Source organism: Accipiter gentilis, chromosome 16 (assembly GCF_929443795.1).
Source record: "Accipiter gentilis chromosome 16, bAccGen1.1, whole genome shotgun sequence".
Classification (NCBI taxonomy): domain Eukaryota; kingdom Metazoa; phylum Chordata; class Aves; order Accipitriformes; family Accipitridae; genus Astur; species Astur gentilis.
Window position 1 is genome coordinate 4,914,149 of NC_064895.1, and position 20,475 is coordinate 4,934,623.

Below are 20,475 nucleotides of genomic sequence, written 5' to 3' on the forward strand. Positions count from 1 at the left end.
CTTCAATCATGCAATCCTCTCCAACCTCAGGTGAGACCTGTAGTAGTTGCTGTCCATCCCTGACTCTGGCCTTGCAGGGCTCCTTCTTGTGCCTCTGTCCCATGGGACTCGTGGCTGCCCCTCACACAGAACATAAGGCTGTACAACATCTAGCCGGTCCACCTCAGAAACATGCTGTCGTGGGTTAAGCCCAACAAATCACCACAAAGCTGCTCGCTCACTCCTCCACCCCCAGCCCTGGTGGGATGAGGAGGAGCAAATACAAAGAAAAGCTCCTGGGTCGAGACAAGGACAGGGAGGGATCACTCCCCACTTATGGTCACGGGCAAAAGACAGGCTCAACTTGGGGAAGAAACAAAATCAATTTAATTTGCTACCGATCAAATCAGAACAAGGATAATGAGAAGCAAGTATCCCCCCACCCCTCCCTCCTTCCCAGTTCAACCCCACTCCTGGTTTTCTCTCCCATCTCCCCCCAGCGGCGCAGGGGGACGGGGAATGGGGGTTGGGGTCAGTTCCTCACCCCTTGTCTCTGCCGCTCCTTCCTCCTCAGGGGGAGGACTCCGCACTCGGCCCCTGCTCTGCCGGGGGGTCCCTCCCACAGGAGACAGTCCTCCACAAACTTCTCACCATGGGTCCTTTCCGCGGGCTGCAGTCCTCCAGGCACAGCCTGCTCTAGCTCAGGCTTTCCCACAGAGCGGCGGCCATCTTGGGGGGCATCCATCCCCCTGCTCCGGCGTGGGCTCCTCTCTCCCCGGGCTGCAGGTGGGCATCTGCTCCCCCGCTCCCCTCCATGGGCTGGGGGGGGACAGCCTGCCGTCTGGTCTCCCCACGGGCTGCAGGGGCATCCCCTCCTCCCCCGCTCCTCCTCCCCTCCTTCCTCACTCCCCTCGGGATCTGCACAGGGGTTCCTCTCCCGTTCTGATCCCCTCACTCCCTGCAGGTTTGTTCCCCTTCTGAACTCGGTTCTCCCAGAGGCGCTACCGCCGTCACTGACGGGCTCGGCCTGGGCCAGCGGCGGGTCCGACTTGGAGCCGGGGAAGCTTCTGGCAGCTTCTCACAGGAGTCGGCCCTGCAGCCCCTGCCCTGCTACCAAAACCCCACCACGCAAACCCATAACACATGCCTACATGCCTGTGCTCTGCTCATTCCATTCCTCACCCTTGTGTCCTGCCCGGAGATCATGTCTCTTACCACCAGAATATGGTGAGGAACCACAATGGGCCAGCTTGTGTTCTGAGCTAATTCCATGTCCCACAAGAGGATTTTCCATCTTACGTCCCTGGGTGGCAGTGGGCACGGTTGTGTTCGTGGTGTGATTTACAGTCTTCTGCATCATGCCCTTGCAGTGAGAGGGAAGCTCAAGTTCAGCTGTACATTAATTGAGGCAAGTTTCAGTTCTCTGCCTCCTATGAAATTTCTTCTTGAGGATTTGGCTATACTTTTCATCTCTACTAGTCAATAAGAATGGCAGGTACAGAAGAAGTAAGGATGGGACAAACTTGTCCCATGCTCTCCCAGCCTTCTCCCAGCTTACCATTTGTGGTTCAGGGTACAGAGCCAGGTATGACTTCTATACATACAGCAGTAATCACCAACAAATTTATCCTACGTGTACCTATCCATCCCTCCCTTTACCGTATTGGCTTTTAGCTTCCACAACATCCTTTGGCTAGCAGTAGAATCATCTCCTTTTGTTTTGAACCTGCCTCATTGTAGTTTCATTTTATGTACCTTAGAGTTTGTATTGAAAAAGACACAAAATCCCTTTCTACTCTCTTATTTGTGCCATTCATGATTTTACAGATCTCTGTAATATCCCCTCTAGGCTGCCTGTTTTCCAGGCTGAATTTTACTCAGTTTTTCCCCATATGAAAGCTATTCTATAACTTCTGTCTTGCAAGCACAGCCAGAATTACCTATGGCATTTATTAACTTTTAAAGTTTCATTTTGCAAATGATTCTTCTTTTACCAAAAATAAATCCCCAAATTTCACATGAGACATTATGTTAACTCTTATGGGATTTATCCATTAAAATAACTTGCAGATTCTCTGCTACAGGTCTAGTATAATATGTCACCATTTAATAAACCAAACTAGTAAAGGAGGAGAAGCACACTTCGCCAATCATTCTAAAACATACTTGATGACCCTAGAGAAATGGTGATTCTCAAGACTCTTTACAGACAGTGGAGGAAAGGGTGTTTTAACGAACACTCTTTTGCATCAGGCTGGATCCTTATCACCTTTCATCTGCCTCCAAGTTTTCTCCTTCCCCTGTTTCCAGCCCTCACCCATCAAACTCTCAGTCTCCCTTCCAAAATGCATCCTTTGTTCTCAGCTCTGCTCTGTCTCTACATGTTTTTTTCCAATCTCCTTCCCAGGCAAACCTAGCTAATTCTACTCCCATGACTCCTGTGCATCCCATTCACTTTTCTCACACAATGTCAGTCTCTTTTTTTCCTAGTGAATCCTAGTTTGCTCTTAATTTCCCTTGAGAGCTCCTAATCCTGTTATCCACTCTTCTGTATGTCAAAGTCTCCTTGCTCAAGTGATTCTAATTTTTACTTCCTGCCTACTTGGTCACAGTCCAGTCTTTCCTCAACAATTCTCAGCCACAGCTTCACTCTTGACCAGCAGATCTAGCTTTGCCTTTTTCCCCTCCTTTGGTCAAGCTCTCATTCCCTTTGTATGTAACTTGGGTGGCCTCTTCCTCTCTGACACTTGGGTGCAGGCAGGGAGAGCACTGAGAGAATGGCAGAAATAAGGTACCGTGGCTCTCCAGCTGGTCCTTGGACAGCCCAAAGGGGACAAAGCATGCTGTCTCTCAGAAAGGACAGCATCTATACAGCCTGCTCAGTGAGAACAGGATTTGTGTGTTTTAGGTGGTAAACTCTGGGTTCTCTATTATGCACTTGCAAACAGATTTATCAAAGGTCTGTGACTTTGCCAAATTTGAGCCGTTTTTCACAGTAGCAGCAGAAGACATGTCCATAGCTTAAATGCTACTCACTACCTTATCAAATTTCAAATTCCTGTTCAAAGGCCAAAAGTAGTAGAAAAGAAAAAGGTTATGAGGTTACTAACACCAGCAGAATAGCATATTTTCCATGGCTATGTTCCCTAAAAGAATTCAGTTTAGGAAATTTCAACCCCCCATTTTAAAATAGGCAAAGACAAGACAACAAAGAAAAGCCCTCTGACATTTGAAATGAAAATCTGTTAATAAAAACTGAACTGACTTTAATACCAGGTGATGCTACAGTTCTTGCCTACAATTAGGGCTGTGTTCAAAATGGAAATCCAGCTGAAGAATGAGTTAATATTTACCTAGAAAAGCCTACGAAACCTGGGATCACAAAAGACTTGGGAAAACAGCTTATGTAGCGTGCCTAGGTATAGCTGCTCGTGTTTAGCAGAACCAGGAAAGCCAGTCGGACTGTGTATATGAGTGTTTAGGGAAGCATTAGTTATCTCATTCTGTCTAAAGTTTTAGTCCTGTACTACGCACAACCACATCTGAGGGCTTTATTCATAGTAAAACAGCATTTTTGTATGGACAGTATGGCTTCACTATAACAAGACTATAGGACAGAAGTATTTTGCTGTGGGAATCTATACCATTGCTGCAATTAGTATGGTTAGGTAAGTAAGTAACGTCATTCAAGACTGACTTTATCTTGTCTGTGTACCTTGTCCATGAAAGAAACAGGTAGGCTTGCTACTAAAGCTTAGCAGCTTTAGGAACATTGGGTTCAAGTCCTGGCTCAGATACAAGCTTCCTATCTGCTCTTGTACAAGTTATTTTGGTTTCCCGTTTGTAAAATGAAAGTAATACTTATCTCACAAGGTCATTGTAATGGCAAATTAATTAAGTTTAGAGGAAGGATACTCTTGTGATTAAGGGACGGCATGGAATCTAAGTTTGCCTCCTGACTGTGGACTTTCTGTAGCACCTGGCATAAGTTACTTCATATTTCTCTGCCTCAGTCCCTCTGGTGTAAAATAAGGGCAGTATTTCCTCCCCACACCCTTTATTTGTTTAGATTGCGAGTAGAGCTGGTTGGAAAAATTCTGACATGTTTTTAATGGAGCATTTGCTGAGTCATCAAAATCTAGTGTTTCAATGAGAACCCTACCCAGCTTCCTGACAGCTTGCTGACCTGGTTCCTTGGCAGAGATCTGGGAAGTGCCGGGAGCCGTGGCTCTCAGGGCTTCCAGGCTCATTCTTCCTTGATAGCTGAAGCTCTCAGTGTCCACAGCTGTGGGGCAGCCTGCTGCGAGGGGACTCCCATTGCTCAGGGCTCTGGGGCAGTTCACCTCCAGTTCCCTGGAGCCGTGGTTTCACGCCTTTTTTTTCTAAAGAGGGTATTGTTCCCCACAGAAAGATACCACATTCTGAAATAACAGAGTCTTCCACAAAGCAAAGTTACCCTTCTCTAGTCAGCTTTTCAGAGCCAGACTGTCTTTTGCTTTAATGCTGGGTGCATAAGACAAGGAGATGTATAACCCCCTGTTTAAGAAGCAATAAACATACAGAAAGGAGACTGACACAGCAGTTGCAGTTAGTCCTTTCACTGCCTCCCATGATACTTCCATCACAGTTTCCAGTCTCAGAATGCTAGACGTGTTGCTCAAGCCATTCACCTACGGAGGGGACCCTGGTGTAAGAACAGAGCTGGAAGTAGTTGGCTGATCTTCACTCTACCTATTCCCTCTTCCTGTGAAGAGCAGGTGATACCTTCACCCTGTAAAGGGAAGGTGATGTCCTTACCTGACATTGTAACACCAAAGAAAAAGGGTCATATATATGTTTTAATAATACATCCAGCATCAGCAAAACTAATTTCTGTTCATCTCCAAAGGAATAATCTGAGACAGACAGTACTCAAAGACTGCGTAGAAGATGCACACGCACAAAGTCACAATTCCATGGATGTTCACCTGTAATTTGTGAATTAATAGATGTAACAGGGTAGAGGGTTGCCCCCTCTTTGGCTATAGGCCACCTTTATCTCTGTATCCTGCAAAGAACTACTCAAGAAAAGGAAAATAAAACAGTTTATATACAAGTATATGCATGAAAACAACCATCTCAATGCTCAAAGGCACTGACAGTAAATTTGCAGGCCCAAAATGTCTGTCGGTGACATTGGTAATGACTTTCTGTCTTAAGACAAAAGCATATAAATGCAAAACTGACACATCGCAAGAGATTATCAGCTTTAGGCCTGTTGCATTAAGAAAAGCTCAAACATACCTAGTTAGTCTTTTACATCTTTCATGAAGGTTATTACCAGACTTCTTCCCTGAATTCTTTTCAGTCTTCTTTTATCCTGGAGCAAACAAATCTGATTTCTTCCATCTTTTATTTCTATGCCACACTTTCTAAATCTCTTCTCATATTACTTGTTTCTTTCTTGACTCTCCCTGTTTTGTAAACTTGTTAAACCCTAAGTTTGAAAACCTCCCCAAAACAGAACAGAACAGAATAATTATTTCATGTTTTACAAATGCTTTTGCTTGGAGAGATAAGAACCAAGCAACCAGAAAGGGTGAATCAAAATGATAAACCATGTGTGAATACCCAAGACCACTGGAATCAAAGTGATAAGCCTGGTGTGAACACCCAGGACCACTGGCATTCTACCTGAGAAGACATTTTGAAAGGAACAGTATGAAAAAAAAGAAAAGAAAGAGCAGGGTTGTTCTCTCAAAGGTGGCTGCAGTATAATAAGGAAGGACAATCTCCCATATATACTGTGGACTGTAAAACTGAGACCATAATATGCCATAGACTTACTCTTTGTGAGATACACCTAGCTCCTCCTCTCAGACATAATCATTTCAAGTATCTCTTCAAAGCTCTGGAGAAACGAAGTTAGAAACAGCTGGGAATCAACATCACAGACTGCAGAAATTATGTTCTTAACTCCACAGGGGCCTGAAGGGAGCTGGTACAACAGGGATTGCTACTATAATCCAGAGTAAATGCAAATAAATTATCCAATTCTACTTTGGGCAATACAAAATTTATTCATTTCTCATTAGCTTGCTTGAAATGCTTGATGGAGGAATTTATTGACTTTTTAAATTACTCCTCATCTACCAGCAGTGCTTTCATGGTCTACTGAGGTTAGGTAGAATGTGCTGTGTGCGTGAAGAAAACAGATAACATTGATTCTGCAGCTTGCAAGGTTTCAATTGTATCAATACATGGTGCTATATTTAGGAAGGGTATTCTGGATAGTCTTTCAGTCTGACTTCACAGGACTTTAAAATCTATTTTTGATGGAAAAAAATATTAAAGAGAATAAAGTTGCTGTAAAGGAGGATAAAATGCAAATTGCATTGGCAGCAATAGTTCACGCCAGGCAAACTTGGTTAATATCTGTAATAAGGTAACTGAAAAAATGCAGTAGAGTTGTCACCTTTTGTAGAGGACCTGATATAGTGCCAAATGGAAAATTATTAATTAACTGGAGAACCTGAAGATTAACGTTAGAACTGTAGGCAAGATGAGGAACTGGCTAAAGAGAAAAGAGAACTAGTGTGAAAGCGGAGTTCCTCAAGGACTGATCTTGAGCCTGATACTGTTAAATGTTTTCTCTAGCGACTTTGCCACAAAAAGTAGGTCTGTGCTATTGTTATTTCTTAATGGCACAAAGCTGAGTAGCTTGGTGAGGACAGAAGAGGTAGGAACATCTGCCAGTAACTGCAATGGCCCATCAGACTAGCTCCTGGGGTGTGCTGGTTCATGTGTGGGCACAATGAAATTATTATCAAACCTATGGGCCTACTTAAAGAGAAGTAAAGTTATCATTCCTGTTTTTCTAAGTTGCTTGTCTTGTTCATTTTGACATGGCTGACAGTTAAGCTAGAGGCAGAATTTCTAGAAACATGGCTGTGGGAAAGCTGTAGAAAATTAGCCTTACTTTTTATGTTATCTGTTTTGCCAGTTCTTTTTCTAAGTATTTCATAACCATACTGTTTCTTACATTAATATATTAGGTTATAAGGTTATATTGGTTAACATAGTAGGATTCTTTTTGGCTACGCAATTACATTTGTGAAAATCACTTCAACACTTCTTTCATAATCCCATGGCAATGTATTATTGCAATTTTACTTTGCACATCACTTCTAGCAGAAGATGCCGGCACACTTATTTAATGGAAGAAGTGTGCATATTTTCCTTTCTGAACTAATAAACAAGGTCATTGTAACCTTGCTAGGAAAGTAGAGCATTTTCTGTTTATTAGCAGAACAATAATGCAATTCTTGTGTATCAGATAAAACTTAAACTTACATCTTTCATGATGCAGCTCTGTAAAGGCAAAACACTGAAGATTAACAGGGTAGATGAGACCTGGAGAAATGGAAGTGGGATTAAATGTAATTGTGCAAAATGCAAGTTGATGCATTGAAGGATTAATACTAGGTAATTCTGTTAGATGATAGAAGCTTATCTCTTGGAAATGAGACCTTCCCAACAGGTGTAGAGAGGCAACAAAGCCTAAGTAGTTTTAAGATGGAGCTTGATAACTTTGGAAATGGATTATATGACATGGTCCTGAGGTAGCAGACAACTGGGATTTGACAACCCAGGTAGTCCTTTCCTAGTCTGTGTTCCTTTCTTGGTGATGGTGCTGCTGGGGGAAGAGCCAGTTGTCTCTGGTAGGAGGGAGAGGTGCAAGTGAGAAGCTGTGAATTACGTTAGTGAATACAGGTTTCACATGTTTTCTAAAGGACTGGGGACTACTCAAAACCCCAAAGAAACAAAGTTTTCAGACATATGCCAAAGAAAGTTAAGTCTATGTTGTCCTTATGACCCATGTCAAGGAGTGAGTTTTGGTCCTGAGGCCAAACTATCTGGGAAAGAAAATTAGGGATCCACGGTGATGAGCACCTGGTGCAGTGCTGGCTACAGGAAAGCTGAGTAGGTAGTGGGAGAAGGGTGTTCTGCATCTGTGTGGCATGGTGTTGTGCACACTAAAAGGTTTTTCTAAATCAATTTTTTTGCAAAATCAGACTCTCCTTAGGTATAAGGGATAGTCAGATCAAAGAGTTTATTTCCAGATATTCACAAGTTGTTGAAAAATATCTGGCTGATAACCAAGGGATCAAAATGTCTGAGTCACAGGAATGAGATTTGTACGTGGCACATATATAAACTCTTAAAACCCCAGAAACTTATTCTCCCAATTACTTGGGGCAAAAACAGGAGAAGGAAGTCACGAATCATTATCAGAACTAGAAAAATCTTTAGATTATGCAGGCAGAACAGTAAGATTAAGATTTGCTTTCTGAAGTATAACCGCCATTTATCCAAATTTATCCTAGGACATTTGCTAGTGGGCTATAGTAGCCAATTACAGTATCAACAAAAATATAGACAGCAGATTTCCTGTTTCATAAGATATTTTTTGTTGTAAAGAATAAGGGACAGTATCACATTAATAGATATTTGAAGACAGGCATTTATTTCCATCTAAATCCACCTTATTTTAGTCAAGAACTTGTGTATTTAAAGAACTTGTGTATCCTTTCAAAGTAAGAATCAAAATATTCTGCCCCAAAACTGATGAACACCATTATTCTCATTACTCTCCCATTTGAAAGTGAATAATATTAAACATCTATTTTACAGACAGACCTTTTAGGAGAATATGTTGTCTAACATTCACAAATGTAAAACATTTAAATGAAGAAAAGAATGAATGGAATTCCTTTCACGCAATTATAACACCATAATTAAAGACAGAATATATATTAATCATTTCCTTTAAAACCAAAAGGAACTTTGAAATCCCACAGGTCATTAAGTTGGCAACTCATTAAAAACAAGACATTTCCCATGCAGCAGCGCAAGTATACTCCTTAGTTTCACAGAACCCAGTCCTGTAAAACTAAAGTTAGATTCCTAAGAAAAAAACTGGCTACAAAAGTGCTGAATACAGTTAAATTTCCATCCTTCTCTTGTAATAAGCATATAGGTATATGAGCAGATAATTTCCAAAACATTTCATCAGTCAGTACGAGCATAGCAGATAGGTACCATTCATCCAACTTTGCTTTGAAAATATAAAGAAACAACTGTTAGCAGATCATGTAATATCACATTTCTAGCTGAAGGGATCAATTTCCAGTGTTATCTTGTGTTTTCTTACTTTCTGTCACTGCAAGGAATATTGTCATCAGATTCCAGTCTGAGCAATTTATCAGAGTCCTGAAACCTTACCCAGAAACCCTTTTCTCATGGGAACTTGTTTAGGGAATCTCCAAAGTCCTAGTTATTTCAGTGTAGAGAGCCTCTGTGGCTACACTACCTATGAGAAAATTACAAAGGCTATTAATGTATTGTTGGCCAAATCCCAGACACAGTCAGGAAGACATTTCTACTTGTTCATATGATTGCAGGAATTTATGTCAGTGATGGCCTTTTCTCGGACATGTTTGGCGTTGGTCACAGACAACAATGGTGAATTGAACTAGATGTTCACCAAGTTATTCTCAGGTTTTTCCTTACAGGCAGTTCTACAGAGGCAATCATTTTAAGTAGGATTTCATTAGAAGTACTGTGACATGTTTTGACTGTATTCACACTGGGTGAGGAATGTCCCTTTCCCCCCCCGTTGGGTTGAAGCTCTGAGTGCCCAGCTATGGAAAGTGATGGCATTTGCTATAGCTCAATTATTATTAGTCCTCCCCTGCCAGTGACACTGTGGGTTGGGTGGCAAGGACATGGCAGGCAGAGTAAACCCATTGAAAAAAATGCAGACAAAGCAACCTTTCCATGGGGTTTGTGGAGTCGGGTAGATGATCATGTCAGCTACCGCGCTGACTGACAGGGCTCACCTTGCCTCCCTGCCCTGTCTACCTAGTCTAACAGGTTTAAAGGGCTTTGGAGCTCCAGGGCAGCAGCACACATCTCTCCTCCACAGTCTTTTGTGGAGACTTTCTCACTGCCAGGGTGAGGTGGGAGGATGAATGCACTCTGAAGTAATACAAACCTCCAAAAAATTGAATTAATTTTCCCCACCCAGTTTTCAATGGCAGGCTTGCCTTTTAGGAGAAGGGATGCTCAGTAATCTCATTAATTGCACCCTGTAGAAACCCTCATCCTGGTCCTTCACAGTCTAGCAGTGAGGCTTCTAGCCATACTTTTCTTATGGGGCAATTTCACAGTATACCTAACTTGGATACGGAGTGGGCCCCCTCCCCACAGCCGCGTGCTCACATATTGCTTCCTTGAGGTGGGATTTAGATGTTGGGCGACCACAAGTTGAACTTGATTAAGCAGATGACTCCACAGAAAACTAGCCCATCGAAACAAGAAACAAAGGGTAATCATGCTCCTAAGTCAGCAAACTGATCCATCTCAATGTGCCTGTGCTGGATTGGGTTCCCTGCAGAGGAGGCAGTGGGACCAACCTTTTTGGCTACAGTCAGCAGTCACGCCAGCCTAGTGTAATCTCGCTCCTCTGGCTAATGGTTTCCTTTGAAGAGGCAAGAGGTTTAGGTTCCTTTCCACTTGCTGCAGATTTTCCAGGGAGGCTGGTGCCCATGTTCCCGTTTTACTGAAATCATCAGCAAAAGTCCCATTGGTGCCAACGGGAGAGTCTCTGAGTTCTCAGACAGCATTTCTTATAACACAGACAAGTGAGGAAGAAGTGACTGACCTTCCTCTCTCAGAATAGGAAACAGAGGAGAGTGAGATGTGACAGAAACAATTACAAATTAAATGCAGTTTTAAAAATAGACTATGAAACTGCTGGGATTTCACCTTGACTATATTATGAGATCTTTGACAGTGGCCATGCTGAAATTCATGGACATTCTCCTTGTATTGAGGGAAATTTGTATTCTGTCAGTTTGCTATCACGCAGATACATTTTCCTTGCTCCATTTTGCCAATTTGAGTTTCCTTTTTTGCATTCAGACAAAGATTTCTTTCTCTCTAAATGTTGCTTTTACTGCCTTAGGAACATTGCCAAGCTTGTGCCCTTTTTTATTCTTTGCAGCTAGGCTGGAGCTTTTAATTCATGATATTTAAATAACATTTCAGCTTGATCATTTAACCCGTTCCTAACTCAGCTCACTTCCACATTCAGCTGCACAGTGCTTACCTAGAATAGTGTTAAGGCTTGAACCTTGAACCAAGCCCCCTCAGCATATTACTTCTGTTTGGAAAACATGCATTTGGCTTTTGGGTTCTGCAAGAACTTGCTCCATGCCAAATGGGAGCAGCATTTTGAGTTGAATCCATTAGAGTGAATTGCATTATACCCTTCAGAGATAGGGACATGCAAAAGAAAAACACTGCACAGAAGGGAGATGAATGAAATTGCCAGTTCAGAGGCCATGGCTCATACTATGACTATTTAAATGAATGCTTACTAGGAAAGGAGTTCCACTTGAAAAACAAGATTGGAAGGAAAAGAAACTAGGCCAAGGAGCACGAGTGCTTACAGAGTACTTTGTGACAGTAAGACAGAAGCTATAACAATTCTTTTTTTTTTTTTTCTTTTTTTTCTTCTTCTTTGACTTAAAAGAAATTTCTGGGATTATCCCACAAAACTGCAAGTGCAACATACTGCTTGGTGCATTCTGAGTGCTCTTTCCAAGGAGGGAGGAGTGCTGTGTATCAAAGTTGTAGTTATTTTTCTAGTTCTGTTTAGGGCTTGTGTTCCTACTGTTGTAACAGCAGAATCATTTTACTGGTCTGCTGGTATAGGCATCTCAATTCTGATTCAAAAATACCCTGAATGAGAGTACGTGCTGGCCACTACCTACGCTCCCTGGTCAAGAGAACAGACTTGTCTTTTATCATTAACCATGGAGCAATTCCTTCTCTTTTCTCACAGTTAGCTTAATATAGAGGTAATCTGTGGTGAGTAGAGTGTTTTTGAGTGGACTACAGAGCACTCAGTGATTGGATGATTTCTTTTGGTTGATCAGCTGTGATACAAAAGTTTGTTATGTTCCCACATTCTGTCTGCAATGGATTCAAGAAAAAAATATCCAGTCTCCTCCACTACATGCAACTACCGAAGTCTTCAACAATGTTGTGAGAAGTGGCCATGCAGAGAGCTCTCTGTTCCCGGGCACAGTCAGATCTTCTCTGTTATGAGGAATTTTCCATTATCTCAACAACTTTTTTTATCTGGACCGACTAAAATCGAGTCAATGAAAAAAGGAGGTATTTTCAAAGTGAGCCTTACTTTGTTCAGTGCTTGAGCATTTAAGTGGGTGCGGAGTTTGCATTCCATGTAACAAATCAGCAAACAGGCTGCAGTAGTAATACTTGGGGAGCTTTGGCTCTTGTCAAGGAGTCAGCATCTTGGTTTTACTTACATCACAGGCAATTTGCATTCCTTTTGTATATGAGATAAATACACATTTAAAACTATTTTGATTTAAAGCATCAAAAGAAAGCAAGTTTGAATTCCTGGAGGCATCTCAGCTTGATTTTTATCTCTGTTAAACCATTTCACTGTGCTCTTAGCACTAGCCATCACCCACTTTACACCTTACACTATGGAGGTTCTCTGAGTTGCTGGAGTCCTATGGGGTTAGGACTTTCTCTTCTCATGCTCCCTGTTTACAGAAGTCATTGCCATCTAATATTAGGAACTCAGCATCCCTGCCAGTTCCTAGGCCCAATTTAAAAATGTTTGTTTTGAATCTGGTCTCTCATTACCGCTCATCTAGATTTTTGTATACATGTAAGCCATGCATAAAATGGTTTCAACAAACCGCTCTACATTTTGAAAAGATATAATGGGATTTTCTGTTTTTTCACACACACGTTTTTCTGGGCCACTCAGAATAAATGGCCTGGGTCTCTAAACTGAGCTGTTCTACTGGTCTGCGCTTCCTAAATTTTTTGTGTGAAGCCATTCCCCGTAGCTGCCTCTTGCAAATACCTGTTCATTAGGAGATATGTGATCTGCTGTCCCCGAGCAAATAATTTATCATCCTTTTTATGATAAATTCCAGTCTTTTCTGACCATCAACTTCAAGTATCTTCACACCAAGGGTAAAACAGGTATCGGAGGTTTCAGAGCTCTTTAAGTGACAGGACTGTGGGGCCTTAAAGCAAGATAAAAAAGGCACCATGGAGGAAATGAAGGCCAGAATGGCAGGAGGACATTAACTTGCCATTAGGCCAGGCTTCCCCCCCACCCCCTTTTTTCCTCCTCCTTCGGCACCATGGGCTCCGAGCTGCAGGCTGACCACCTTTCCCCTTCCCAGCTCGTTTCCAAGCTGCCTTACTCTTGGCAGAAAGGGAATTCCTGCTCCTTTTCGCGTCTCTCGGAGCACCGTCCTCCAGGACGCGGGGGGGGGTGGGCGGTGGCGGCTCCGCCGGGCGGGAGGGCGGGCAGCTGCGGCCGCGCCCGCCGCGCCAGCAGGGGGCGCCGCCGCGCAGCGCGGGCGGGCAGCGCGGAGGCCCAGCTCCGCGGAGCGCGGCCCGGGCCCGGGCCTGCAGGGCCTGCTCGGGCCTACCCGGCCGCGGCCGCCATGGGCAGGCGTCCGCGGAGCCGGGTCTTCTGGTAGGGGCCCTTCCCGGCCCTTCTTCCCGGCCCGCGGGGGTCGGTCATTCAGCGCCGGCAGGCAGGCGTCCCCTGGAGGCGGCTGAAGTCACGCGTGAAAAATAAGTCGAAGGGACGTGTCCCGCTTCAGTGTTTAAAATACCAAACGCGGAACGCACACAGGCTTCGAGTAAATACAAATAAATCCTGCCATCGTTCATGAGGCACGGAGAACAGCGAATTCCATGGAAAAACAAACAACCCCCCCAAAAATACCCCGATGGGCCGAGTGAATAGAGACGTACCACGAACGGCTGGCTCGAGCGTCCTGGGGTGAAGTAGGAATATGAACTTGTTGCAAAGGACGCCTGACCCTGTCCTTACACAAAATTAGCTTGAGAGCTGCTGTTAGCAACTTTGTTAGCTCTGTTTTGCTAAACTCTCCTAATATACATATTTTCTGAGCTGTGATCTAGCATTATTCCCAGGGGTTCTCCAAGAAAGGAAGTGGAGAATGTTCTTTTCAAAAGCATGAAGTGGGAAAATGTTTAGAACTATTTATAGCTGCACTTAGGCTGTGGAAATCCCAGACATTATAAACTATTTATAGTTATTCTTTGGGTTAAAAGGGTGAAGTCAGAAGTCTTATTGAAAAAGTTGCATATGCTTTTTATCCATCGGTTACATTAAATGAGACTTTGGAGTGTGGGATGGGGCTAGCTGAGACCGATGAAAACTAGGAGAAATCGAAGGCGAGGTAAAGACTAATTCGGCAAAATGCACAAGCCATCTTGTGAAAACAGGAAAGAGCTCTTTCCCGGGGCCGAGGGTGCCCCTGAGCACCTGCCGACTGCGCCGGTGCTGGAGGGTGGTCGGGACCTGCACGCTTGCTCTTTAGCCGTGGCTGTTGAAAGCAAGTTAGCGTCTTCCACTGCAAGAGGCTTACTCGAACTGGCTGTTAGAGGAAACCCGTGCCAGCTGCCTCTGTGTTAGAGCCACTATCTTTACCCGTTTTGCTGTATCGAATCTCTTTATGCTTTAAATCCTTGGAAGTCTGTGCATGAGCCCTCTCTTCAGTGAGCTCCCCTAGGCATCAGCAGGAGCCGGGTATCGCCAGCCGCAGTGTTTTGCACGTTCCCGGCCGTGCTTTGCAGCAGGGTTGCTGCTGAAGCTCCAGCAGCCGGCATTGCCCATCGGTGGACGACAGCAGGCTGGGCTGCAGGGGTGGTTCCTTGGACTGGCCGGGGCACCCCGTCTTCACAGCACCTTGGTGACTGACTACATTTCAAAAATTAATCATCTCTAAACCTTTTCATGCTTTTGTCAAAATTGTCTGGAACAAGCCTGAATTTGTCATAGTAATTGAAGATCTCTGTAGGACTATCTCTTTACCAATCTACTAACAGCTGAACACAAATCAGCAGATACAAACTGACATCTAAACATAAATGTCCCGTACAACCTGAGAAAGACATTGAAATGCAGCTCATTAGTACAAAAATACCATATACACTGTTAATATAACTAAACATTTAAGGGGAAGCTTTTCCTACTGTAACCTGCATAATGTCAAACATGAAAACAGTGATGCGTGCTTTCCCATGCTGTGCTTCATTGATCAAGTTAGTGTGCAAAATCAACTCTGTCTCTTTAAAAATCCCCAAAACCAAACCTCATAAAGTATTACTATTATTTTAAAAACCTCTCCTATCTTCCAAACACTTTCTACTCTGCCTGACTAGAATATCTTTCAATTAGTATCACTGATAAATGGATTATTTCAAGTATTGAAAGAGGTATCTTTTAGTACCTTCAGAAAACCCCATTTTTTTGTTCTTTGAATAGTGGATTTAAATGTCTCATTTCAATGAGAGTTGTCTATTATTTTTGCTCTAAGCCAAGCTTCTCTGCAGTCCTGCCTAATGCTGAAATTTGTGCAAGTGTCTTTTAACCTTGTATCATTTGCAGTTTGCTATGGTTTTAGTGTCAGCAAAGAGCTGCTGCGCAGTGAAGCTGCTAATCAGGTAGGTGATAATCTCTTACTTAAAATGGATTTTTGTTTGCTAGTGCTTCTGTTGGTTCTTCCATCCTTTGGGACAAGCATGTTTGCATTGAAAGTCTTGATTGTCTTACCCTGTGCCTGTAATCTCTGTGAATAGAAATATGGGGTGGATATGTGTGGGTACAAACTACCTGCCTGTCCGTCCGTTATCTTACCCTACTACACCCCCACCCCCACCGCCCCAACTTGGCTATATTTCTGTAGCGACCCACAGTGGAGTGGCCAAAGAAGTTTCTTGGGGTAAAAAATACCCTTTGAAGTAAGGTATTCTTTTTTTCCCCCCATCTCCCCCTTCAGGTGTAACAGGTTTCACAGATGATATTGCAATCACATGCTGATGTATGCGCAGAATAACTGCCCCAGGTCAGTCCTCAGCCTTCGCTGTTGAAAGAAAGCCATCAGAGCTTGACTTGTTGTATTCATGCTTTTACTGCCCTTCATGGTGTGAAGGGCTGATGACCAAAGTTGGGGTAAAGTTGGTCTGACAAAGTCAAAGACCAGTTTAGGAATGGCTTGAGTTTAGGATCTAATTTATCACAACTGGCATTTTGATAACTTCATAAATAATTTTATTAACACTGCCATGATTCTCTTAATGATTCATCAACCTTCCGCAGCAAGAAAAAACAGACTTAAAAAGTTGCAGACGAACCTGTGTTTTAATAGGCAGACCTACCAGATGGTGTCTTTTATTGGCAGTAATGCAGCCATTTACAGCCTTATTAGCAGCCATATGTATATTACTCAAGTATTCTCTAAGACAATGCTGGGTGTTTTTAAAGGGTATTTTCAAACTTCTTTCTCTTATTGCAGTGTGCTTCCCTTTTTTCCAGACCTCAGATTTATCAAGAGTTGAACTCATTTTCCTTCCCTAAAATATAGAAAAATGTTTTACAGCAACATATTTAAAAAACAGGATGGAAACTAAATAGCATCATTTGTCCATAAACCAGACGACCAGACTGTTTTGCAGGAGAAGTGGACTGACAGAGCCTGGGCTTATCCAGTTCAAATGTTGGTCTTTCCCCTTATTAAAGTGACCACAGGCAATGCCCGAGAATGAAGCACCTCTGACCCTCTCTGCTGCAGCAGAAATAAACTGTAGAGGAAAATAACCTCACTAGTTTCTTTTGGAATTTTCTAACTTCCAAAATTTAGCTGTCAGTTTTCAGGTTTTCAGTTACCTGAATCATGGGCAATAATAATGGGATAGAAAACACTTGAGAAGAGGCAGATATTAGTACTTCCCTTGCACAGGTCATACAAAAAAGTGCAACTCTGCTAGTTAAAAAGAAACATTGATTCTAGGTACCCATACTGATATTCTGCAGAAAGAGTTTAAGTCTGTAAATACAGCTATATTCAGTAGCTCATTGTACAAATTATCTCAATATCAAACCCACAGCAAAGCAGTGTTTTACGTCACTGACTACCAGTAATAGCAACGCAGAAACAGAGGTGTTGAGTTTAAATGTCAGCCATGACCTGAAGCTCTTAGCATTTTCCCACACTTGATTTGCACCATTCAGTTTTCCTGAGAGACCCCTGTATTTGTACTTTCCTTGCGTAACTTGGGATTATACATTTGTACACATTTTTTTCCTCTGCATGGGAAGTTGAAAGTCTGCATTTGGAAGGTGGCTTAAGAATATATATATTCTGTCTTAACTAGGGAGTAATCTAAGTGAATTGCTGGTTTTACAGACTCCAGCTTCTAAGAGAGAATTGGAAAAAAGATAAGGCCACTGATGTGAGTAAATTGTATTAGATACGACAGAGCAGAGCACTTGTTCCTGATTTGCAAAAACCAAAGGTTTTCTTACCTCAGTAACTGAAGCTAATTCTGCCAAAAATACAAAAGCAAAAAGTTATCAAGTTGAGATCAAGTGTGGCTTCAGTTATTTATTGATAAGTTCAAACACTTCTGCTGCCTAAAGATACCTGGAACACTATTCTTTGATTAATTGAAAAGAATTCTGATATTATTTTAGATATAAGGAGTAGTATTAATCAGTAGTTACCATTAGCTACTAAGAAGATGGCTCCAGAGGAAAAAAAAAAAAAGTGTAATTACTTCAAGCACTGAATGATTCCTAGCCATTACTAAGAATGTGTAAATAACTAAGAAGCAACATAGACAGGAAAACTATTCTTTCCAAAGCTGATTCATTAGGGGTGCAATACCACCATCTATAGCACTGAATCTGAGCACTTAGCAGTAGAGGCTTAGCTGTAAGGAATACACTTCCAGTGAACAGCAACAAATTGAAAAAGCACCCAATAGTCATTTCACAGCCAGATGCTTCTTGGTTGTGTTGCAGGACTGCACTGTGCCCAGCCTGCCGCTGCCCAAGCCCCTGTACTGTGGAATGGCTTACACTATGGGTAAGTTTGGGCAGCTCCTGTGCAAAGATGTTTCTCAAATCAGCCACCACAAGGAACAGCATTGCAGAAGGTGCCATGGCACGTCACTGCCAAGCCAGGCTGCTGTTTGCATCTCGGTGCGGTGAGAGCAATATGCCATTTTCAGCTTTCCCTGGGACAGCTGTAGTTGCAGCAGCTGCACGGTTCCCTTTCTAACTACAGACACAGAGAAGGTTGGCAACTGTATTGGGAGTCCTTGTGAGTGTGCAAGCTTTCCTACTCGCTGCATGCCACAAAAAACAGCTCATGGCATCTGTGCCAGGAGAGTTAGAGCTGGCAATGCTGACTACTTTGCTAGTCATTTCCTATGGTTATATACCCATTTCACAGTCTCTGGTCCATGAAGAGTGAGAGGTTTGTGCTGCTGATATGGCAAGGCATGGTCTTTCAGTAGCTTAGGAAGAACTTCAAAAATGGGAAGGCACCTCTTATTTGTTGCAGTAATGACAGGACCACAAATGTGGATTGCCAAGATTATTTGGATGCTGACTTCCACCTCCAGGGTTGGAAAGACGATGGTTAGGTAGCATGGTATTCATAAGATTCAACCCACACTATTTCAGGGTGACAGTCACAAATGAAGCCATAGCAGACTTAGCTGTCATTAGCTTCCTTGAACTGTGCCATAGCCACTGATGCAACACACAATTTATCTGCTGCCCTGACCACATGTAATGGTTCATCATCAGGAAGGATGTTATCTCTCTGCAGCATTGCAAACCATTGTGGATCATCATACGCATCAATTCCAACTAGTTTTGCAAGGTGCATAATGTCTTGTATAATTGCTGCCTGGCAGCAAAAAGACCAGAAAGCACCTGGAATTGGTCCCATCAAGATCGAGGGAGTCACCATGCCATTTAAGCAGAGTTGTCTGGCCTCCAACAATTCCTAGCTCAGGAACTTCCTGAGCCAGATTATTTTTATTTGAATGTGACCAGTTGTTTTTAAGTCCATATAAACTTCTAACATCCACTCAGTTCCATAGCTTGATTGTATTTTGTGTGAAGATATTTTTTGTGAAGAGCAACATTGCCCTCTCAGCCATCTCTTTTCCCGGCAGGAGAATCCCAGTCTATGCAATCATTTCTCATTCAGAGGCCACTTTGTAGGTTTGACTTTGCTGCCCCTCTTTAAGCCTTTTCAACATGTACTATATCTGTAGATACAGGGAGATCAGAACTGCATACCTGCATGCTTGGAAATGCAAAGGAAGATGCTTCTAGTCTGGTGGGAAGTAAAAAACCTTTCTTGAATTCAGTGGGCAGTCACCTTTTGGGTTATTTGTACCTTTAGCTCTCTAACTTAGGTGTGAGAGGAAGCTTTCAGATATAGACACCTCTCTTCATTAATGATATAATCTCCTGGAAAACTTCAGCTGAATATTCAGACAACATTTATTTGGAGTCTTCCTGCTTCTGCTGTCTTCATGCTCACCTAGGCTTTTAACTTAGATGCTCTAAACTGCATGTCAGATAGCAAAGTAGTTCGTATGAGTAACCCTCATAAAGGCATCTAGAGAACTGGAGACTTGCGTACAAAGTCCTTGTTAGGCTGGGGAAATTCAAGCTCCTATCTCCCATGAGATTTCTACAGCTTCATAGTTTGTGTGTGGCTCACCACTGCTGTTCTACGTATACAAAAAATTTCAAATGGGAAGGCAGAAGAGGAGATCTGATTCTGTAGGTAAGTGGCCGTGATACTCTTCAGGAGAGTACTGTTTACAGACTATGGGTTTCAGTCTCTCATACAACACTTTTTAAATATAATAGACATGAAATACCACTACTAATAACAGAGGGGACCCCCCCCCTCCCCCCCCAACCAAACCAAACACAAGAAGAAAGCACAGAAGGAGAAAAGACAGGATAAAGCCAGGGAAAAGTGAATCTCAAGTTGGATCATTCTACAACTCCAGATTCTTTTATTTGCATCTTCATACCCTCTAATAGCTTTTATATGGGTCATCAAAATATGTTCAACATCCCTGCACTTATGAAGGACATTCTTCTCTTCGTCAAGTAGGATACTGAATGTAGCTGGGAATAAAATAACAGAGTTGATTCCCAGACTAGAGAACTCTGCTTTTAGCGTCAAATTTTTATTCAAGCCTGTGTTGCCTGGGCAATGTCAGGGAAAATATAAATTCTCTTCTGCAGGAGGAAATGTTCTGCCTCCAAACTTCTAAAATGCTTATCTTTGTGTACAGCTGAAATATGATGAAGCATGTGTCCAAAAAAGTGTATTCCCAAGTCAGCATTTCAAGTGGGTGTGAATTTCAAGTTATTCAGAAATATTCACTCATCACTGAGGGGGGAGGAAGAGCACCAGATTTCTTTAAGTGCACATTAAAAGTGGCAGAGGGACCAGTCAGGCTCTTCACAGAGGTCAAGTATCTGCAAGTTTGTAGTACTGTTTCCAAGTGTCTTGATTTGCATATGAATTGACACAT